At 29.9% G+C, this 25,797-nt stretch overlaps 1 protein-coding gene and 3 non-coding genes across 7 annotated transcripts in view; 1 reads left to right on the forward strand and 3 right to left on the reverse strand.

Moving 5' to 3' along the window:
• Positions 1–25,797, reverse strand: part of LOC119671478 (tyrosine-protein phosphatase 10D) — a 259,081-nt gene that overhangs the window by 224,520 nt on the left and 8,764 nt on the right. The gene's annotated exons all lie outside the window — the stretch shown is intronic.
• Trnag-gcc lies at positions 5,619–5,689 on the forward strand. Its single transcript has one exon. It is a non-coding gene; the product is annotated as a tRNA-Gly (tRNA).
• Positions 6,009–6,079, reverse strand: Trnag-gcc. Its single transcript has one exon. It is a non-coding gene; the product is annotated as a tRNA-Gly (tRNA).
• Positions 6,651–6,721, reverse strand: Trnag-gcc. The gene has a single exon. It is a non-coding gene; the product is annotated as a tRNA-Gly (tRNA).

The raw sequence follows: 25,797 nt of genomic DNA on the forward strand, positions 1-25,797 counted from the left end.
AGCAGACCGCGAAGGCAAAATACAAACTAGAAATGTTTAAATTTTAATAAGCGCAAGCATACACTCCATTTCAAATACACTCATTAGCTTGTTATTCACATGTCATCTCTGTTGATCTGTGCGTCATACATATAACAACTGTTTTTGCTTAACTAGATAGGTGAAACAATGCAGAAACTCAATTGAGGGTCTAGCTTTTTCAAGATAGACAATGTACAAAATTCCACCTGCATCACAAAATAAATTGATCTACAGCCAGATAATTGTACTAGCAGTACTTTATGGGTGTGTCGCGTATAGCAAAGCTGCTGACTCTACTATCCAGAAGCTACAATTTTCTCAAAGTCAGGCTCTCCGAAGACTCTTCAAAGAGCCATGTTACATCCGCACGAATGATATGCTAAGAGACCTTAGAATAAATCCGGTCAAAAAATACATAACGGACAGCGCCCTGAAGCTATATCTGAGAACCGAGAGGCTGTCCTACTTAGCACTATCTAATCTCAGAATAATCACTAACCGCACGGGGCGGTACGCAGATCTTAGATCATTTATTGAATAATCAGGATGTTTATGAAAAATACACAAATTAGTCAGTGAGATGAGTGAGACTCTGCAGAAATCCCCCAGCTATCAAAGAGTAAAAGTCCCCAGATGCATTACCTCAGAAAAGGCTCAACAAAATAACCATAACCTTGCCAGCTGACTGTTATGTTTTTGGCCGCTTTGGGCGAATTTCCCCGGATGCTCCCCCAGAAAAGATTTCTCATAAACAGTTGTTTGTGCAAGATTTGAATAGTTTTATTCAAACTTCCCATATAAGTATGGTTTAAGTGCAAGCCTACTACAGATTCCATGCCATAACTAATGGGCCTGTTACGTTACACTAGTCTACTGATTTGTTTTGTAAAATAATTATGTGAGGTTTCCGATATGAGCTCCTGATAGTTCTTCACAGTACTCACAAATTGGTTTGTTAAGAGTTGTAGGTCTGCTCCTTCTTAAGTCTAGATATCTGCAGGTTAGTTGAGATTTTGTTTATTTAAACTTAAATAATGTAAACTAATTGATGAATAATTTAGTATGATTCACTACAATTCTTTGATGTACCATACGTATGTGGGGGCCTACCAAAATAATAAAAGTTAATTCATATAAAACATGATTTTTTTTATGAAATTTTTTTTTAAATTTTTAATTTAGTTTTGTTTCCTTTTAAGTATTTTAATTCGATTTAATATGTTCTCTGGTTTATTTTAGTAAAAGTCTTGTTTAACCTTCACAAACACAATACCACTTAACCAACTCTATATCCTACTCCATCAGTATCGATGAGTAAGTTAAACACTTCAAATTTTACCTTCGGCTATGCACTTTTAGCAAGCAATAAAATTCAAGCGATATTGTTCGATTCACATCATTCATTTTCAATTGTTTGAAATAAATTAATACAATTAAATAACAAAATAGATACAAACAATAAAGGAATCGACAAATGTGAGTTTGTTTACATAGACAAACCGCCTACGCACTTCGTGCTGTGCAACGGCACTATCGGCAGCAATAGAGGCAGTGGAAGTAGTGGAAGCAATGGAGGCAACAGCTACAACACCCAATACAAGTCCAACCACAAAAGTGAAAAGCAAAGTCAACTTAATTCATTCAAAGCCAATGCGCTGCCAATGGCAACAAACCACACTTCACCTCACCACTTAAACTATTTCTGTTTGTACAAAATATAGTTTTTTTTTGTATATATTTATATAAAGCTACACATATCTACATATGTATAATTGCATATATTTATATCTATAAACATTATCAGTTAATACGAGTTTAGTGCATGATACTTGAGGCTAATATCGCTCCGAAATATACCAAAACTGCATTTGGCCGGCTGCGTTGGTTCATGCAGTTTTCTGGCTACAAATCGCTTTACTGCACTTCTGGCCAAATAAATTTCAATGCGAATGCTATTTAACAGATACAGAGAAGAAGAAAAAACCCATACACTCTGGCAGCAGAACAACTCTCTGGTAGTGGCTGGTAACTGCACCGAGCCACAGATACCGGCCGAAGCTATCCTGAATTGATTGTGTTGTTGGGTTGGTACATATGAAGTTTGAATGCAATTATTTATTGCATTAATTGTGGTTCATTTATAAACTTTGCGAAATTGTCTGATTATGAAATTAACACACATGCACTTTGCACTGGAATCTGCTTTTATTTATAAACTCGAATTTACTAATACAGTTAATAAATTATTATTTAGATACTTATTTTAATTGGCATTCGCAATTAATAGCAACTCACAGCAAATCATGCAATTTGATTGCTCAATTATTTATGCGGCTTCTAAAATAATTAAATAAATTAATTATTATGAAAATACCTGAAATTTTTATTTTTATTTTTAATTTTTATTTCAATTAAAGTGAAATAAAAACAACGAAAAAACTGAAAGTTATTTTATTTATTTATTTTATGCGGTTTAATTTCACTTTTGATACGATTTGCTCTACCATTTTGTTATGCCTTTGGTTTTTCATTGTGCGTACGACGTACTGATGATGGTGATGTGATGTGGTGGCCATAAAAAGGTGTGGCGGTTCACAGCATCTTTGTTTCATTTTTTTTTTAATTTCTAAGCTTTAATGGTTTTCTTCGATAACTGAAAGTGAATGTCCAAAAACCGACTTGCCGCTCCAAATTATAAATCTCTTTATAATGCTTTTATATTTCATATAAAACTTTTGACAATTTATTTTGTTATATATAAAAGTTTATTATAATATTTATATAAATAATTATAATATTAATTTTCATGCATTTATTCATTGTTTCGCAATTCCACACGCAATGAGTTTTCGAACTTAACCTGCTTCATCTTTCTACACAAAAATATTAATTGTTTACGTTTAGTCAAAATTTCAGGGTCTTTGAACGTACAATTAGTCTATTTGGTCTAGTTTTTCTCTTTTGATACTTTTGTCTGCTCTGGCATTATTTTATGCAATTGAAGCGTGGCAAGTCAAAAGTAATTTATTACTATTTTTTTTTTGTTTAAAGTAACTTACGTTTTTAATTTTTAGCTTCACCGCTACTGAATTACTACCAACGAGATAAATGACTTTAACATTTTTAAATGGAATTAATGAAAAAGTTAATTTAACATAAAAAAAAATTAATTTAAAAAACGAATTTATTATAATAAACTTTGGCCTGTGTACTTCGCCGTTACACCTAAAACTTCTAAAATATAGTGAAACTACCGTCAATCTTGTTTGGTGGTGCCCTGCGTTTGCAAGAAAACAAGTCCACTATTACGATTTTACTTTCATTAAATTGAGGTCTAGGAACTATAACAACAGTGATGCATTCCTTTACTATCCTTATTCAAATCGAATGAAGTCTAGAATGAGATTGGTGCCCTGAAATTGTCAGAAAAAAAGTCCACTACCTATTTTAATATCAATGAATCGAATGAATGAGTCTTGAATCTATAACGAAGACACATATTTAGGTTTTTATTTGTCTTCATTTGTTCAGGCCAATTTAAGGGACTGTTAGAGATAGCTTAATAGATCTGATTGATCCCAATGTGGCTTTAACCCTACCGATAAAAAAATACACCTAAAGTGTTTGCCGTAAGTTTATTTTCAACAAATATATACCATTAGTTTCTTAGGAGTTTGCATATACCATATACAACTATAACGCTATTGTATTAAACTTAATATAAGTTCAATATATTATGACTATAAAAATAAATATTAATGTTATGGATATTCTATGGACTCTAACAGCAAATGAAATTATATATGTGATCCGTACTGGGATACAAGTGGCGATAATTGTAGAAGAAACAATTATAAGTTTTTAAACCGACCTAAAGATTAGTTTCATAATGATTAGTTTCATAAATGCGCAAAGTCACTTTAAGGAGGAGCATACCCAAAAGAAAGAAAGTAGTCCACAAATACAGATAATAGTATATGAACCTATAAGTCAGAGCTGTCCAAAGCTCGGCCCGTGTGCCACTGGCGGCCCGCAGCTAATGTTTGTGCGTCCAGCGACATGTTTTTAATCTACTACAAATACAACTGTGAACGTATGTATTTGTTTTTGCGGCCCTCCAATCTGCACAGTGATTGGTACTGGGCCGCGATCGCATCTGGTCTGAATAGCCCTGCTATAAGTAATAGAACGCAAGAAAGTCTTAAGCAAATTTGTTTCGATGATATAAAAATGATATAGAAAAAAAAAAAAGTGCAAAATTTGAAGCAAGTAACAAAAAACAGACCCCATGATATCGTTAAGCAGGCCAAAACTAGCTCGTCGCTAGAACAGCCACAGTGCAGATTAAACAATCTCTTACTCGTATAATGTTTGACTGAGCTAAACCTCAAATCGAGCTGTAAAGCTAATTGATGATGATGTTTGTTAACTGACTAACAAAAAAAAAAATGTTGCATCATTTAAATTTACTGTTGTTATTGTTGATGTTATTACCGAAAATACTTGCGGTTTTTTTATTGTCGGGAGTGGCGAACAGCATTTAATGGTCTTAAAAGATAATAGTATCGTAGGCATGATGATTTCTGGAACCATTTAAATTAGCATTATTTGTTTGCTTTATAACTAAGACTTGCCTCCATATACGCAGTATATTATTCTGCAATGCATCTTATTGGGTCTGTCAATGAATCCCTAAATGCTCATATATAGTAGACCTCTTATAATACGGTATATTCTATGTTATATAAATTCCTATTGTACGAGTCACTTAAATTATATAAATACATGTATTGTTTACAGTGTATATAATATATGTTATTGTATGGTTGTATGGACCCTCCCCAAAGGGGCCCACTATTGTTATACGAACGCGATAACAATTTTCGATATGTTATGCAAATTTGTCCTAAGGAATCCGTTCTATATTAATTCGTGTCTTTCTATTATTTCATTTTCAATGATACTTTCTTACCGGATTTTCATATTTCCTAAATGAACTAGCTATAGCTATGTTGTATGTTATTTTGTTGTTGTGCCCGGATATTTTATGGTTTTAAACTAATTGCACGATGTTCTGGCGTTTCATTAGTTCTAGTTGTTTCTTGCTGCATTTCTAAACGTCTATTGCGTGGTTTTTTGTTTTAATCTGCCTTCACTTCTGATACACTTTCTAATACACACCCCAATATATGATGTATCATCTAATCATTATAGTTTTTTTACGATCGAAAAAAGTTGTTTTCATTTCTAATATAAAGTAACTAATAGTTCCAAATCTATTTAATGACTAATACAGAAATTTCAGTTCATAAAAATTATGTTTAATAAATTTTAAATACCTGCGTCATAAAGATTAAATTTAAATTGATATCAGTCTTGGTCTAATTATAACTTGATTTGGATTTATGAGAAAAACACTAATTTTATTTTAACTTATTTTAATTTTTAATAACAGAAACTGTTAACAGCGCTAGTACTAAATGTTGCAATACTTAAAGTGAGCGTGAAATTAGTTTCTGAAACTAAATCCGGTTTGCGGTCCAGCTTAGAGATTAAGTAAAAGAAAGACAAAGAAAAGTTGCAAGAGATCTGCAACAGCATCGGTGGTTCAGTGGTAGAATGCTCGCCTGCCACGCGGGCGGCCCGGGTTCGATTCCCGGCCGATGCAATTTCTATTTTTTTATATAAACAAATAAATTTTATAATATGAAATTGTTTAAAATCGCTTAAGCGCACTTAAGTAACATACATGCACCTGAAAAATTTCAAAATATTCTCCCTATGAGTTTTTATCTGTTCTGTGTATCTTTATGTTACTTATAAACTATGTAGATAGATAAGTCGGTCCATTATTTTTAAACTGACAGGTACCTGATTTATTTTTTGGACTCAGTTCCCAAATGACACTGCTCAGTACTTATAACTTCTTCAATAGCTTGAACGTTACTAGAGATTCAATATGTAAAGCTTGTCTTAAAAAAAGCTATTGCATCGGCCGGGAATCGAACCCGGGCCGCCCGCGTGGCAGGCGAGCATTCTACCACTGAACCACCGATGCTTATACGATCTTCTGAGAAAATAGTACTGAAAATATCAATTTACGGAACTATATCTATAGATTATAAACAATTGCCAGCGCCCCATATAATCGCAATATTTTCTATATTGAATCGGGTATTTGAACAAGTTCCATTTTATAACACATGTGAGAAAACGAGAATTTATCAGATCTACTGGCTTTGCTTTCGGACCCGTACGGCATTGATCCTCCGGAAGTGGTCTGCGTTTGTTCCTCCGGAAGTGAAAGCAAAGCAACAAATATTGATTTCAGTATAATTAAAAGAAATACAATGAGAATAACATAACATTTAACTTCCAAAAAATTAAAGTACAAGAAATTCCATTATCGAAGACAATTAAATCGACAAGTAATTCTAGTTTATGTATTTATTAATTTTATTTTTAATAATACCTTTTTTAATAAATTTATAAAATATATAACTTCTTTTTTGTTATACGATTAAATATTTATTTAATAAAGAAAATTTTTGCATCTAAATTGAATTAAAAATATTCTAGTAAATGAAATACTAGAAGTCAAATCTATAGCAAAAAGTTCAAAAGAAAATTGCATCGGCCGGGAATCGAACCCGGGCCGCCCGCGTGGCAGGCGAGCATTCTACCACTGAACCACCGATGCTTGTGCTGATCTTGAAAATATAACGGCTTTGCAAAATATTATTGTATCTTAAGATTAGTTTCTAAAACTATGAACTATTAATAAACAATATTGTATATAAAAAAAATTATAAAATGAATAAAATATTTGCTGAACTGAAACTCTAACAAACTCTATGAAACTCTACGGTTACAACAGGAAAAATATTAATTAGATTTATTGAATTTCTATTATTTCTTACTCGACATACAAATCTAGATTTCAATGTATTGAAAATAAGTACCCCTAATCAGATTCATAAACAAATACTTTTGAAACATTTTGTCACAATATGTAATTTTGAACCCATATTATATGAGAACAGTTACATCATATTAACTAAGTGGAATGTGAAAAGAACGCTTACTGTACTCTTATTCTTTCCACAAATTTTCAAATTTTATTTATAACATATGTATAAACTGCGCCTCGCCAATATCCTGCTTGTAATAATACACGAAGAAGTGTAGTGACCTCCATTATATATTAAATTCATCTTTTTTTTCTCTTCTATATTATTTGCATATTTTTTCTCTTCTCTATCTCTTCTCTCTCTCTCTCTCTTCTCTCTCTTCTCTCTCTCTTTCTTCTCTCTCTCTCTTCTCTCTCTCTCTTCTCTCTCTCTCTTCTCTCTCTCTCTTCTCTCTCTCTTCTCTCTCTTCTGTCTCTCTCTTCTCTCTCTTCTGTCTCTCTCTTCTCTCTCTTCTGTCTCTCTCTTCTCTCTCTCCCTTCTCTCTCTCTTCTGTCTCTCTCTTCTCTCTCTCTTCTCTCTCTCTCTTCTTTTTCTTCTCTTTTGTCTCTCTTTCTCATCTCTATCTTTCTCCTCTCTCTTTCTCTTCTCTCTTTCTCTTCTCTCTTTCTCTTCTCTCTTTCTCATCTCTCTCTTTCTCTTCTCTCTTTCTCATCTCTCTTGTCTCTCTTTCTCTTCTCTCTTTCTCATCTCTCTTGTCTCTATTTCTCTTCTCTCTCTTTCTCTTTTCTCTCTTTCTCTCTTTCTCTTTTCTCTCTTTCTCTTTTCTCTCTGTCTCTTTTCTCTCTTTCTCTTCTCTCTCTTTCTCTTTTCTCTCTTTCTATTTTCTTTCTCTCTCACTTCTCTCTCTCTCTCTCTCTCATCTCTCTTGTCTTTCCTTCTTCCTTATCTCTGAGCTTTCTTTTATATATCGCACTTCGCTCTATGTTTTCTGTCTATAGCCTCTAACTCTAATCCATTTATCTCTTATCTTTCTGTTGAGAGCTTGCAGTCGATTCTATTTTTTTCTTTATCAAATCTATCCTCTCTCTTTATTCTTTCTTATCTCCCTGTCTATTTATTTTAATCTCTTTTACTTCCTTCATTTCTTTGTCTGTTTTTCTTTTTCTTTATTTTCTTGTTTTTCTCTCTCTTTATTTCTCCTTTCTGTTTTTCCCTTTTGTCACTTTCTCTCATCTTTCACTCTCTATCTTTTTTCTCCATCTCCTCTCTCTCTCTTGTCACTCTCACACTATCTTATTTTATTAATATTAGCGGTGTTTACTCGGATAATATAAGACATTAACTTAAAATATTTTAAATAAAATATCAAATATTTTTATTAATGCCTCTAAATATTAATTTGTATATTTTGTTAAATAATAAAGTTTATTTCTTTGAAGACGGCAAGTTAATTATCTTTATGTCCTCGCACAACCCTACATACTAAATAAAAACATTTTAAAAATGTGTTGAGTATGTTAAGAATTATTGATTTAATAAGTTTTAATTTTTTGTTTGTTTGTGAATGTATTTGCTAAAGTCACATCTTTTTATAAAGAAAACACTAATAAGGCAATACGCTTAATAAATTTCAATATATGAATTTTACAAAAAAATGTCATACCCGAAGAGCATCAAATGAATAAAATCACGTTTTAAGTGAAATTCAAGATAAAAGTCTCACAATCCATGGCACTATAAGCAATTCATAAGACCTGTATATTAAACTACTAATAACAATAATGAAAATTATTTATAAAAACAGAAAACAAATCCGAAATAATCACAAAAATCCGTAAAATATTAAACAATATTAACGAGCAACCAACGAGTAAACTATTTTAATTTTTTAACTCATTAAATTTCAAAAATTTTTGTTAGTTTATAAATTTATAATGTTATTCGAAGCAATAAATTAAAAGTGCAGCATAAAATGCATAAAATTAACCCGCTCTCAGCAAAGGGGTAAATGTTGCGTTGCATTGCCTGTGAACTCATAAATTTAAGAAAAAATGCCTGAACCCATAAAATATAAATGAAAAATTTATCCCGCACATAAAAAATAATTTATTTAAGCGTTGTGAACTATTTTCTCATTATTTATTTTATGCTTTTTTTAAATTTATTTTCTATTTTTTCTATATTAAAAATACTAAACCTCAGTAAAATATAAATAAACAGCAACAATATTTGGCGACTTGCCGCATAATTGGAAGGAACATAAATTCTGTACTAAAAGTTTATTAAAATAAAAACCAAAGTATATAATTCATAAAGCAGATACATAGTAGAAAATTGCAAACAATGAAAACGCCAGCAATCATGGTCAACGCCAAGTTTTCAACTTGGGGACCCAAAAAAAAAAAAGATCGCGGCACAGTTTCTGATCAACACATCATCAGATAGATCATTGCTAATTTAAGCACATAATTTTTTTAATGTGTCCACTGTGACTACTGTTGGCGTTGCTGCCTAATTTTCGTTTGTATCTCAGACCGTGCCTTCCAATTTTTTATTGGCTTTTTTTGTTTTATTAATTTCATAGTGTGTGCCGTTCTCTCCACAAGCGGATAATAAATAGTATAGTTTGCCCGCCAAAAATAAATTCAACTTCATTAATTAATGCCGCCGTCATCATCAATTGAATTTTGCTCTGTACGAGTGCTTATTTCCGATTTTCGCTGCTAAAAATATTTGAAACCTAATAAAATGACAAAATTAAAATATAAAAAAAATATCTGAAATTGTTAGTTCGTTGCATTTGGACGGAAAGAGATTGCCGACTCTGTTCCTGTTGTGTGGCTGCAACATAACATATTGTATCTGTTGCACATGTGCCCTGATTGCAGTGTTGGTTGCAGGCATGCATTCTGCTATTGACATTAATATTTTTGGATTTCGATTCGTTTGGCTGCTGTGTATTTGTTGCTTCTTGTCCTTTGCACATGAATTTTATTATTGCTGTCAGCATTTAATTGATTGCAGGCAATTAAGTACAAACAACAAGTAATTAATAAAAAAATATTAATAAATGCTCTAAATATAGTGAATGATATATTTGAGAATAATATTGAGAAATTTTATATACTGAATGCGTATTATTCAATACATGAATATTTATATACATATATTCTTATTCGTTCAAACAGAACTGAAAAAATGATTTATATCAAAATTTAATTACTTCAAAGTGAAACAGAATAGAAATAATATTAAAATGAATGATTTTCATATTTATTTCTTATGTCCCTCCTTCATAATTGCCAGAAGATTACTATCAATGCTAATGCTAACTTACTGAATGCTAATTAAGCTACACCAACCACGTATAGGCGTAAATTCTTTAAAAGATCTATGTCCCTAGCTAAAAATCTATGAGTCTGAATTACAAATTACATTATGCTAGCTGCTCTAATTCTAGAGAATTCAATTCATTTTTCTCATTAGATCCCTGTCCAACTAATTTACACTGAAAGCAACATCCTTCCATCAGGATGCTTAGTATCGACTAGCAAAAGGGTTTAGTGAAGAAACTTGTTGAAGAACACCGAAACAATATATCGGTTATAAAGCCAATGTAAATTATGATATATATATTATTTAAAATTGATCCGTTCAGTAAATGAATGCTCTATCCACTTACAGAACTACTCAAAACAATTAGCATTAGACTTTCCAATTTAAACTACATTAAGTTTAAATTAAAGAAGCATAGAGTTTTTTTTAATGATACTGCAATAGCCTTAATATTCCAAACAGTAGAATTCAGACAGATCATATATAGATAGTATCGACAATCTAGTAAAAAATTAAATTTTCACAAAAAACACGGAATTGAGAACTTATAAAATACTTTTAATATTGATGGTCCGGTCCCCAGCCTAGAAAAATTCTAAGGAAAATATTCATATTACCAGCGGCACAATAATGAACAGTATGGAAGAATACGTAGACAGTATATTCCGGTACGTAAAGGAACTGCACCTACAATCGATTACACATATTTTCAAATGCTAAAAAAGTAACATAGTAACACATATATTATGTTGAAGCTGTTTTGAGCTAGTGCACTTAAGCACTTGTACTCTTTTTTAACTCGAGGTTTTTTCAAAACCTCTCTCTAAACCTTGACTAGATTATTGTTTATCACTTCATCAGACTAAGCAATAATTGACCTCTGAGATAACAACGAAATACAAGATTCAGAAGTAAAACCGAAGATCTTAAGAAATGTATAAAAGTTATAATGTAAGCTACGGTTCTCCAAAAATTGTCGGTGTCAAAAGTTATAATAAAACTAAAATCAAGTAATTGTTAAGAGAGACAATTCAAGGAATTTGGGACCTAACCAATTTAAATATAGATAACATTGAGCACTTTACCGAAAACTAAAACCGGGCATTGGAAGAACTTGTTAGTTGTATGGTTGGTTTATGTTCTCTAAGGACTTTTTTTTTGTCCATGAGAAACATTGTTATGACCCTGCTAAAATAATTGTCAAGTAAGAGAAACAATCTGAAAAGAATGCGATTAGATAGTGTAGATATAAAATGTTTCATAAAAAACTGAAACCGGAGATCGAAAGAACTTGAAGTAGATTTATTGGGAGACTTGCGTTTCCTAAGTCCTGTGGGTGTCAAAAATTGTAATGAAATGAATATCAAGTGATTGTAGAGTAGTCATAAAAGACGTAAAAATTTAAATAACATTACTTCACAAGAGATATATTACATCAAGTAGCATTCTCTCATTTCTCAGAGCAATAAAATAGATTAAAAATTCATTCAATTGCTGAAAAGTATTTTGTATAACAACAATTTATGTTTACTTAAAAAATGTAAACAATTTTCTTATATAAATTCCATAGATGTGCGTTTGCCACAACATGAGAAAAATAACTTATTAACTCTATAATTGTCTTCGAATGGAAAATGCAAGCAGAATGTACCCCTTATTTTTTATTTCATTTAACATCAATTGATGCAGTGAAAGTTGTAATATCAACTCCATTAAAAGAGATGTCATAATAACAACGCATAATAATTGCTAGATATTTATCTATGAATGGAGTATTGAGCGTAGAGCAGTTCTACTAGTAGCTGTGTTAATACTTCAAGATATGGTATCAGTTTAAGTGTTTTAAATTTTATTTGCTTAAACCACACTCACTTAAATATAAAGAAGATATGCCATATATAAAAACTGGAAAAGTGTAATTCAAAATTATTAAGCGCAAGCGATTATGCGTTATTGCCGGAAATAGTAGTTGTTCGGTGCATTTAGCAACATTTTTCCAACGCAAACATAGAGCATATGTGCAGAACTGACAAGATTCAAGCAAATATTTGTACGCATAGGCAGTCAGTCGAGCGTCGACCGTCGACAGTGGCAAATTTACAGAAAGACAGAGAGACGACTGGCAGGCAGCGAGACATACATTCGGACAGTATCTTATATGCTACTTATACCCAACCATATCTCTGTAGTGAAAGATACGAATAAAAAAGTGCTAATAAAATGTGAGCATATGACGTACGTGATGTTATAAAACTTGGATGGCGACGACGACGGCAACGACGGCAACGAATATGCTGTACGTTTCCTGGCCTCACGCTTAACTAAAAAGATTTAAAACTTCATTTTTATTTGCAACAACCAAAGATAAAAAAATGTTCATTTGTTTTTAGGTGCGGAAAGTTTTATGTTCACTTCACTATACACAATGTTTTTGTTTTTTACGTTTGTTTATATACATTTTTTTTTTAAATTTTTGCTCTCCTTGTTAGTCGCGGTCTTGTGGTTGAGTGAATTTTTTACACCACAAATATTGTTAGTATTGTTTTTCAAATACCATTTTTTCTTTGATTTTTTTCTTGTTTTTGTGTTTAAGTCAAAAGCTTCGTTAGTTGCAAGCAGTACCCACTGTGCCCACAGAATCCGCAGCACAATTTCGGTTCGAGTGCACCGCAAAGTAGGTCAAAATTATTGTGCTGCATAAATGTTTATAAACATTTTACGCGTGGCATATTGCATTTGTTTCGCGTTGAAGTTTTTACTCCGCAAACGTAACTTTGCTTTTAGTTAGTAATTACAGCTGTAAAAATATTTCAGTTTTATTATCTAATTTTATATTCTGCGTTGCGCTAAAGTTTAAGCATTTGTATTTTTTATTTCTTGTCAGAAAGGAAATATGAAAGCAACATCTGTGGCAAATATGTATGTTATGTTATAGTTTGCAAAAGATTCCAACATTTGTTGGAAAAATGTCTCTTTGTTGTTTTAAAGTATAAAATTAAACGCATATTGTCGTTTTTAGCTTTCAATTTATATAGTGCTCAGTTAGATTCCAAAGTTCACATACCAAATGTCTTAATTCTAGTTTCATTTTGGTACAGCATTTCACTTTCACTCTGTCAAACTGTAATCTAAAATTTGTTTCATCTCAACGACAAACACATTAATGATGTTTTATAAAAAAAATTTGAATGACAGAAATATTAATTCATACAAGATACAATAAATTATGTACATCATTATAAATTGCTATAATTATCATCATCATTATTGACGAAACGAACATAGCTTAATTTTAACTTCTTACTTAAAAGACTTTATATATCTCCATATTCCATGATTGTGATGTTCCTTCGTAGACACTACATAACATAGCTCTGCCAATTACTCCCTTTCCAAGTTGCAACTAAAAGGTACCGATAACTGCAGATTCTGTGAAATATAAAATTAAAATGCTTATCATATAATGTCATCGTATAGTTTAAATGATATTTCTGCTGATTGGTATTAGCATATTTATCGAATCTTCTCCACAGTTTGACGAATCGTAATAACTTCCCAAGATATTCACAAGATATTCCTGCTTGTTGTATGTTCAGTAGATACAGCTATATATACTATAGTCTATATCAGACAGGAGCTATATATACAGATATATCCTTGTTTTAACAATTGTTGGATTCTCCTTTAATCACAGTTGGATCTTATATTTCTTGAAGTAGCACATGTCTGCGTGTTTTTTTTTCATCTTCCATTTTCAAACCCAAATATTTAGATGGTTTATTAAGAACTGTGTATGTACAAGAAATCTGTTACTGAATATTTGGTTTAAAATTAATATAGTAGTTTTTCTTTTAAATAAAGTATATTTTTGCATTGTAGAAAATAAATGTCACCCCCATTTAGAATGAAACATTATTTGATTATTATATATTCTACTTTTTCGATTCTCTCTTCAAGGTTAATGAATTATCTGTTAGGAATTTATCTTTCATACCCAATTGCATTTGAGTAATTTTCTATTTTTATTTAATTTCCATGGAATTGAATTTTACAATTCGTTACATTATACACTTGACTTAATTTAAACAATTGCATGAGGGGAAAGAAATATTTCAGAATGTGGGTTACATCTAGTCTAAACAAAGTATTCAGTAAATATTGAGATTTATAATGAAATTATCTCATACCAATAAAACTTCAAAGCAAATTGCATTATTGTGAAATTGACAGGTAAAACGAATGTAAACACTCGAACGACATTATTTTTTTCAACTTCATATATCTCCCAATTTGGGGGAAAAGCAATATGAAGAGGGGTCATTTCTAATTGTTACATAGGAAAATACTATATATACAACATTGCACGCCCCTCCTTTCCAAGTGGGTGTCTATTAAAAATAAATATGTGAGTGTATGACAATGAAATATATAAGATGTATAATGTTGAAGTTATTTATTATAGTGCTATATGGCATAATTCTTAATGTCTATTGTATATATGTATAACTTACTTTTCTTAACATGTGTATTCAATGTTGAAGTGTCGAAAACCATGAACTAGTCACATTTTTCACGTCACATACAACTATAGTAATTATGACAATAATACATATACAATATATATTACATATTTTGTAGAATTAGGGATATGGGAGAGAGTATACCAACAATTTTTTGTGACTAAAATATATTTGTTAGAGGGTGGATTTTATTATACCCTCGTGTATGCAACTTTCTACACTTCTGTGAAAAGAAGCTAATCTAACTTTTGTACCAGCGCATGTACTCGTACTAGTACGTAGTCAGTACTCCCCCACCCCCTGCTCGGTGTAATTTACTCATTGTTAGTTGCACGAATGCATTATAGTATTTATTGAAGTTGAACATTTTTTTACAATTCTTTTTTTATGATTTTCGAAATAAATGTTAATTTTTGCAATTAATTTTAATATCGTAAAATTTTACAGTTCAATAAATTAAATACCTTAATTACAAAACTACTAAAAAACAACAAAAACAAAGTAAGCATCTTAAAACATTTTCACTTAATTAATATGTTTGCAAAAATAATTTACAAATTTGCAATACTTTTTATGGCTCGTGCAAGTTTTAAAATATTTAAAAAATCTTATGAAAGAAGAAAATTGTTTTCTAACAATAAATTGTGTAATTTATAATTTTTACTTAAACACTTTTAAAAAAATTATTTACTTATTCATTTCGTATTGGTTTTATTTGTTTTGTGTTATAGTAAATATTATTGTATTTTGAAAAAAAGAAATTTTTCCATTAAGTAAAAAATAAATAAACAATAAGTTAAAGCTTTTGTTAAGTGTAAATACAATATAATATTTACTTTGAATATAATATTTTAAATATAAATATAAATAAATATAATAAAATGAATTTTTATTCACACAAATAATTATAATAAAATTGTATTTATGTTTAAAAAATGTCTATGCAAGGAAACGAACTCTGCGTGAAGCCGTCTGTATCCGCCTGTGTCAAATTCAAGTAATTTCTCAATGGGAAACAACCCCAAATTATTCACCATATTGCGTGTTCCCCCAACGCTCCACAAAGCTGTTGAAAATACTGCCCAGAAATGCTTTCCCATTCCATAGTTTCTTATTACGAATTCTGCTAAGATGTTGCATTGTTTGCTTGTGTTGATTATCAGCTGGAAATCAGGGATGTAAGTTTACTTAACTTGAGAAAATAAAAACAGTCTGCTTCATTCTATTTGTTATCAAAGATTTCTAGATTTTGACTAAGATTGCTTGTAACAAAATTATGGCATAGAGACGTAAGTTGAAGTTAAGCGCTACAATGCGTTGAAGGTACAAAGTTATGCGTCCTGTGGCTTTGTGTCCTATGGGAAATTAACGCTTTAACTATGAATCAACACAGTTAAATACTATTTGCTATAATTACAATTACTTAAATTGTCATTTATAAAATATTTATATATTGAAAAAAAAAATATTTTTTGCACTCATTTAAATCAGTACAACATTGACATTAATGCTAAATGCCACTACATTTCAATTTTAATTACTCACAAACGTTAAACATAACTTTGCTCTTAAGCCTTTACCACTGCCAGTCAGAGAAGCAAAAACCACAGAAGAGCTTATGCACATATAAAACGTGTATGTCTGTATACATAAATATGTATGCTTGTAAATTTATGTGTGCTATGCAAATACTTTAACTCCAATGTGACATTAAACTGAGTAAGCATCACATATCAACCCCATAAACCACAAATAATTAATGTTAGAATCTGATAAATTAACCCTATCCTCCCTCCTTCAAGGCACATAAATATCATTAACCTAGGCCAATTGGCATTACCATTATTTCGAACACCCAGTATTGTAATTTATGCAAATTGTTAAATTGCTGAATTGTTTTATTTTTATTTTCGAATTTGTAATGCTCAAAGCGATTATAATCTGAAGTCTAAATCCGACTATGCGTTCTCAGGCACTGTGGGAACGTAAGTGTCAATTGATTTTAACAAAATTGTCCGAAAAGAAGTGTTTTCAGTTAACAAGCATAAATTCTATGCATAACCAAATAAATTATCACCAAAAGGGGTTTTCTTTCATGTGACTTAATTAAAAAGAACCACACGTGTCGCCATCCAAAGGGTGTAAGATGGAAGATGTATGGGTATGCACGGTAGGCACTGTACCCCTTGGCACTACGTTTATTTCAGAGATCTTATCTTACTGGGTACTGGATTTATCGTAATTTAAAAAATTTAGTTGAAATTTTTCTTTGGCTTTTATATCTTTTATTTTATTATTTTAACTTTTCCTTTATTTTTAATATTAATATACTTTTTTTGTTTTAAAAGGTTTGTTTACCTCTACACTCTTGTAAATAAAGAATATATTATTGGGTCTTTTAAGCTGTGTTTAACATAAAGAATTACACTTTGAATATAGATATAAGTATATAAAAGAATTATACTTGAACTTAAACCTTAACTTAAACTTATACTTATACTTATACTTATACTTATACTTATACTTATACTTATACTTATACTTATACTTATACTTATACTTATACTTATACTTATACTTATATTTATACTTATACTTATAACTTATACTTATACTTATACTTATACTTATACTTATACTTATACTTATACTTATACTTATACTTATACTTATACTTATACTTATACTTATACTTATACTTATACTTATACTTATACTTATACTTATACTTATACTTATACTTATACTTATACTTATACTTATACTTATACTTATACTTATACTTATACTTATACTTATACTTATACTTATACTTATACTTATACTTATACTTATACTTATACTTATACTTATACTTAAACTTATACTTATACTTATACTTATACTTATACTTATACTTATACTTATACTTATACTTATACTTATACTTATACTTATACTTATACTTATACTTATATTTATACTTATACTTATAACTTATACTTATACTTATACTTATACTTATACTTATACTTATACTTATACTTATACTTATACTTATACTTATACTTATACTTATACTTATACTTATACATATACTTATACTTATACTTATATTTATACATAGTCTTATATCTAAATTTATACTTATAGTGCTATTATTTTTAAACTATATATTGCATTTATACATTCATTCATTAACGTAAAGCGACAAATATCTTGGCTTAACTATTTTAGTCGTTAAAACACAGCACCAATCAATTAGAGTATAGACACATAACTTCTAAATTATATATGTATATATATTTTAATTAACGTGATGACAAATTTTACGATTAGTCATATCCGCCTGTCTGTCTATCTTGTCATGAATATTAGTCTTAAGGAAAACAGCACCGATCGAATACACTTTTGCAAAGGGATCTCTTTCTGAATGCGACTGATTTACTCACTAACGAACAGCACTAATCAAATGACATTTCACAAAGCGACTCTGTGAATTCAGGTAGACGAAATCGAGATAATGATATTGTTGAGGTATTGTAATTGTTTGGTCTTGTTAATACCCGTCTCACTCTTTGTCTATATGCAGTAAATCTTAATTTACTGAAAGTAATATTTTTATTGCATTATATTTAATATAAAAAAAAATTCTTTTTAAATATCTGAACAGTTTTCATAAGTATATATACTTTTATATATATATTTCTAAAAACTCTATCCGTATGAAGATTATTAATTCTTCAGCAAAGTCAAAGATAACTTTATTTCTTCTTAAATACATTTTTTGTTAATTTTTTATAGTTATTTTTTTAAAATATTATTTTTTTATCAGTTCTTGTAAATTTAAGATTTGGGGATTTTTGAAGTATCCACCTTTTTCATGACTTGACTTATGGCCTTCATTAATTTTTTTATTATGTATGACTTATTCAAAACTTTGGATGTGATTAGCATTTACTTTTTCTGAGAAATGCAAAACTTGTCTTCAAAAAATATAAAAAAAAAAAATATTTGCTTTCGTCAATTAATTTTTTGTGTGTTGAAAAATATTTTAAATTATTTTAAACAAACTCCTATAGTACAAAAGATAGTATCGAAATTGTAGTTGTTTTTTTTTCACATATTGTCATTATATATTGGTTTTGTCTTGTGCTCCTTAGCACAACCAGTCCTTAACTCAACACAAATGTATATATTATGCAGAAAACTATTGTAACGAATAATGGAACTGATAAAAAACAATGGCAGACAATGAAAGAGCCAACAACAAAGTTGAAAAATAGGAATAAAAGTGCCATTGGGCTTAAAGATTTCTATAGAGAAACTAGGTATAAGCATTTTCAATGTTAAAAAACCCCAACTAACATATGTTAGGATAAACCATAATATAAGAAATAACTACGAATAATACAAAATAACCGTATTTTTCACTTTACACATTAAGTCACGAAAATCCATTGCCATTAAGAGCCAAGCCGAGGCGAACCTTACCTTCATTAGACTCAGAGCAGAGCGATGTTGACTCACACTTCAGTCATTGCAGCAACCAAAACCAAAACTCTTCACGTTGTGAATTTAAACTTAACATTTAACACTTCATAATGTAGTGCAGGCAGGCAGGCAGGCAGGCAGGCAGGCAACTCTTGAGATTATTTATTTTTAATATTGTATAATAAAATTTTTTATTTCAATTTAATGGAAAGATTAAATTCCCAATATTTTTTGAGTATCATATACAAGCACAATGAAATTGCCAAAGCAAAAAACGTATTATGTCAATATTAAAAAGAGCTTAGCGATTGTACAAATTTATCCAGCGGCGCTGGGCTGACCCATTAACAACTTTCGCGAACTACAGAAAACGCAATCGTCAATCGTCAACAAACAACAATTTGACAGCAACACAAAAAATAATTGCAAGCAATAAAGTTAAAAATAAACAACAAAAATAACAAAAATGACAAAAAAATAATGTATAAAATTTCGTAAATATTTTAAACATTTTTTTCACTTTTTCTACAATAATTTTAAAATGAATTTTTTTTCTCTTTGTTAATTTGACCAAGTTTTGAATTTTATTAACCAGTTTCGAACTGTTTTAACCGATTTCTGTTTAAATGGCGCAAAATATGCAATAAGACAATTAAAAATTTTAAATTGGAATTCCAGTGTTCAGTGTTCAGTGATACCATGAGACCGTGCAATTGTTACTTCCGTTTCATTTCTTCTTAAATTTATATAATTTTATATATTTTCTCTATAACTTACTTTGCTTCACTTCACTTATTTTTGCAATTTTCAATTCTCATATTTTGTTAAAAATTTTTTATTTATACACTGACACTTGCCTGCGCACCCTTAATTTGAAAGTTTCTATATTGTTTCCTCAATTGAAATTTATTAAGATACTCACTCGTGGTTTTTGTTTTTGTTTTGATTACAGGATTTTGCCCCTTGACTCACTATATTTCTATATTCTTGTATTTTATATATCTTTTACTGAGCAATTTCGTTTTTATTTTTATTTATTCTGGCGTTTGTGGGTGCGTTTGTCTCAACTCAATTTCATACAAATTTGTTCACTTCAGTGTATGCATCAGTTTTGGTTTATTAATGCACATTAATGCATTCCAATTGACTACTGCATGTTTTCATAATTAGTTGAAAGAATTTCAATTGCATTGTGGCCGCCTTTGAATTTAATTTACAATCTAAGTAATGAAACACTTAAGAAGATATCGCACATTGACACTCCACATTTGCCCACTAGGAAATTCCAACATACATTGAATAAATTTATAAAAAATATTAAGAATTTCTTCTCATGTTTAATATATGGGTTTTTAGTGCAGTTAGTTAACACTTTTTTATAAATTATGTATAATTAAAACATAAGAAATTTTATGTGCTGGTTGTAAGAGAGTAACAGTTACGCAGAAGATATCTTCTACTCTATAACAAGTCTACATAAACTTTCTAGAACAACTAATGTTTGCATTTCAGTAAAATTCAGTTTTGAGTTCTAATAAATCAGTGGTTCCCAACCGTTGGTCCGCGAGATGGTTAAAATGGTCTGTGTATCAAATTTAATAGGTATAGATACATAGCATGTAGATTATAGTTTCACTTATTAAAAAATAAGCACAACACATTTCCAAGTAATTATAAACCTATTTTATAGCCTATGTAATGCACTATGCACTTATACAATTCATTATAGCAGAGATGCAGAAAGCATATTAAAATAATCATACAATTTATTATTCTTAAACTTGGCCCTTGGTGGTTCTTGGTCTAAAACGGTTGGGAACCATTGTTATAAATAATAACTTATAAATAGTATGTGCGCAAGAATCTAATGATATAGCTGATTGTCGTTTTTTGTATATGTAAATTAGTTTTTAAAAATATTTTAAGAAACTAGCGTAAGATTAAAAGTTAGACCGATTCGAATAGCAAAGAAAGGCAAAGACAAAAATTTTTTTATTTAATTTATTGAAATTTGGCTGACCATACAACGCTGATTTCGAGTATTGCCAAGTACTCTTCATCAGTGGTCTTTGGAAATAATCGAATTTTATTTAATTAGTTTATAGTCCGTATACATAAGACCGAAAAGCTTTCGGAAATTCTCATTTAAAATTCGCGCGCTGTATATTTTCCGATATTTTAAGTTTATGTAGTTTGGCAGCACTGTCCTTAATTACTATGCCAAAAATGAGCGCGATCTGTCAGACAGTTCGTTTACGGCAGCTGTTGAAACCAGTTCACCTCAGTAGTGCGTTGCGAAAAAAACAATGGAAAAAAATATTGAACAAAGAGTTTGCATCAAATTTTGTGTTTCGAACGAAATTTCGTGTGCAGAATCGTTGCGAATGCTACAAAAGGCTTATGGGGAATCAGTTTTATCGAAAACTCAAGTTTATGAGTGGTACAAAGCCTTTCAGGACGGTCGTACGACCGTCGAAGACATTTCGCAACGCACTACTGAGGTGAACTGGTTTCAACAGCTGCCGTAAACGAACTGTCTGACAGATCGAGCTCATTTTTGGCATAGTAATTAAGGACAGTGCTGCCAAACTACATAAACTTAAAATATCGAAAAATATACAGCGCGCGAATTTTAAATGAGAATTTCCGAAAACTTTTCAGTCTTAATGTATAATTTGTTTGGACTGCAAGTGCCAGGCTTAGAACCCGTGCCTGTCAAATTAGAAAAGATTATTTATTTATAAAATCCTTTATATATAACAAACATATCAATAAATAATAATAATTTTTTGTTTTTAATAATTTTGTATTATCAATGTTTATGCCATCTTCATTAGTATAAATTTTCTCTACATGGCGTACAGAAATCATTAAGTAAATTAAATTAGTTTTTATATACATATATGCCCCCACATATAGCAAGAAATAATTTAATGAATTTCTTTTATATATATGGAACTTGAAGAGTTTTGTTACTTACTAATGCACTTCTTTATACAAAGTTTCATTTTTCTTAATATTTCTAACAAGTGGCAGTAAGGGAGAAGCAGCTTGAAATTAATTTAATGAAAGTATCTTTGGAAGCGTCAACTCAAATCGTATCGATGTGGTGCAGTAATGAATATTTATTTTTTTAAAAATGTCAAACAAAATTAATTTCATTTAATTGCAAAAAAAAAACATTACAATATTTATTGAATATAAATAAATTAATGTACAATTTTTATATTAAAATATTTCATTTCATTCTCCAATTCATAAACTATTGCAATCTACACATTCCATTCTAATACTCGTAGAAGTTTATTTGGTGAAAGTAGGGAAAAAGTTCATAGTCGTCGTAGTTGTTGTTACAAAATTTGTCTAAATAAGTGTGCTCGATGTCTGTTTCATTTCATTCACATAAATTTTTTTTGTTTATTTTTTTTATAGTTCATTAAAATAATAAACTTTTGTTTTCATTGAAAACATTTGCATTTCAGTTTTATAAACTTTTTTTATTTAAACTTTTCCATACGCCAGTTTGGTGCAGTTCATTTCGTTATTTACCTTTGATAAAATTTTTCAATTTAGTGTACTTCAGTGTTTACTTGAAAATATACAAGAGCTCTCTACGTGTTTGCTAGTCTAATTTACTACTACAAAAAGTGAAGCACAAAATATTTCATTCCAAAAATAATATTTACCTTTTTCAGTTCAATTGAAATTCGAAACGAGAGTAATGGAAACGAATAAATTACAGACACTTTCAGCTCAGTAATGTAAAAAACTTATAAAAATGTTAATAATAATGTTTTGAGAATGTTATTTTCATGTAGTTATCTTTTCAAATATTTTATTATTGTTACATACTTACGAATAAAATTGTAATAATAGATTTTCTCCCTATTCAATTAAATCAGTATCAAATCATATGAAGTATTAATATCTGAATCTATTTCGAAAAAGTATATTAACACATAAAAAATGGTTGCATTATTAAATCAGCCACCAAATATCTCATCGTTCTTTTATTGAATATGTATCAAAATTGCAATAAAAAGTGCGTTTAAGCGTGCGTTCGAAACGATAAAAATAGATTATTAATATCTACATAAAAAAATTAACATCCATTTGAATCTAAAAAAGCAAAGAAAACAAAAAAAAACGAAGTCGACAATAAAATGCCAACCCTGCATTAAAACAGGGTCCTTAAATATCTATATAATTTACTTCTAGAAAATATCTACATAGACAATTTCGATCATGTAAAGGAATATATATATAAAAATAAAATATATTTTAATATTATTACATCATTTGTTTTATCGTACGAAGGGAAAAAGCTACACTGTAACTTATAAGATTTATTTTGCTATTTCTGAAAATAATCTCCTTAGTTTATTTATACAGATTACCACAATGTCTTTTGGTTCTAGATCCCAAGCCTCATTTGATTTAAAGGAAGTCGAATAGCGGTACGTAATTCGTTTCTTGGCAATAGCAGGGCAGGGTAAATAAAATACAAAGACTGGATCGATTAAATAAAACTCGAACTCATCTCCTGCCAATCGCAGGTCACGAGTAAATAAGATCCTAAACATAATTCAGTTAAAAAAAATTTGAATTAAGTTTTCTAAACTATTTTTCTCGCAATCATAGCTTAGAAACATATATCACGAGTATAAGTTTGCTTTAGATTTTCTTTAAGAGATGTTAGTTTAGAGCCGCATGTCCAGTTAAGAGTTAATCTAAGTTCAAAACTGTTTGTCAAGTTAATTGCAATAATGTAAAAGTATTGGTAAACAATTTGACTGATGTTGTTATCTAGATATAACACCCTTATCGTGTTAATATCGCTTTCTTGCTCAGGCTCAACCCGTTAAAAGAGTGTACTGCACTGACTGACGTTTATTCGATCAAGCAACTTTTGAAATTTGTAGTTTTTATATTTCATTATAATATTTTAAAATACTGAAATTTCAATTAATGGTATATAAGTCAATTTTAGTTTTAGTAAATGAAAAATCTGACATTTATAAGTATAGAGTAAAGTTACAGTCGAAAAAAGTTGGCAAATGAAAGTTTAACAAATAAAGATTGACGTTTTTTCACTTCATTTTCGTCATTTTAATTTAGACACGAAGACGCTATATATAAAATATTGAAACAATAGTTATGTTAAAGTTAGGGTTTCCATTTGCCATGAACTCCTAAATTAAAAAACAAATCACACGTAAATTTAACGAATTGTCAATAAAAGCAGTACAGCATCTGCACCCCTGAGATATTTTCCCTTTTTATATATAGAAGAAAAAGTCACACAACACAATCATTCAATAAAACATTTAACAAAAATGCGATTGAAGATATTTTATCTAAAAATTATTGCAAATATTTAAACGAAAATAAATGAAACGTGCTGCAATAAAAAATGTCATCTAACAGAACCAAGAGGCAGGGCTGTTATATATTTGCGACACACGTGCGTGTCAAATACATAACTTTTTGCCGTTCGAATTACGAGTATTTCAAAATTGTACTTATAAATCTAATAAAAGCTTTATATAAGTTATACGAGTATATAATGCAAAAGTATTTTTTATGCATAACAATTGCGTTTATGTCAGTCCTTGACACTTAACAGACATATGCTTATGTTAACTCTTACAACCCATACTCCTTATACTGAGAAATACCCAAAGTGTCATTGAAAAAGCACTTGAAATCAGAATTCCATATGTTGCCAACTTCTACCTATTTCTGCTTTTATGGTATATATTTGTATATATAGAATTGCTTTTGTAATACAAAACTCCTAACGTGCAACTATCAGTCTAACAAATAAAAATTCAATTCAACACCGTCTGCATTTAATACTTGTACAAATAAAAGCCGAAGTTGTTCAATATTTCTGTAGTATTTCAGATACTTTAGGGTGACAAGCAAGTACACAAATACATAAAACTAATTCCTTCAAAAATAATTCTTTTCTCCAGGATAATCATGATTATCTAAAATGTAAACTTTCAAAAATGTGCTTAACTTAAGCTAATACAATTGCACTTCACACTTGAACTTTACCTTAAAAAGAAAAAATATTTCTGTTTCATTAAATTCATTTTACTTGCTTTTAACCACAACCACCATGTCACTTGCACCTTTACAAAATGCTCCAAGTATTTTGTCATAAATATTGCACTTCTACAGCACACAAAATTTGAGAAAATTCATTTAGCACACAAGATTACATACTCGAAACTGTGTTTCTTACAGCTCCGTTTATTTGGTAAAATAAAATATATTTTCTACCTACACAGTTCCGAAAAAAAACCATATTTTTTTCATAGAAAGTTATCCTTGAAATCTTACTACACTCCAGGGATGTATAAATAAAATGCATAGCCAGCTAAGTGTGCAAGTTTAAGGGCACTTCTACTCCTCTGCTTCACTTCCAAATTTTTACTCCTTTTCATATCGCCAAAAAAAAGAAGAGAAAAATAAGCCATGGAGCACTCCAATATTTTATTTGCCACACTTCATTTATGCACTGCAGG

Source organism: Teleopsis dalmanni, chromosome 1 (genome assembly GCF_002237135.1).
Source record: "Teleopsis dalmanni isolate 2A chromosome 1, ASM223713v2, whole genome shotgun sequence".
Taxonomy (NCBI): Eukaryota; Metazoa; Arthropoda; class Insecta; order Diptera; family Diopsidae; genus Teleopsis; species Teleopsis dalmanni.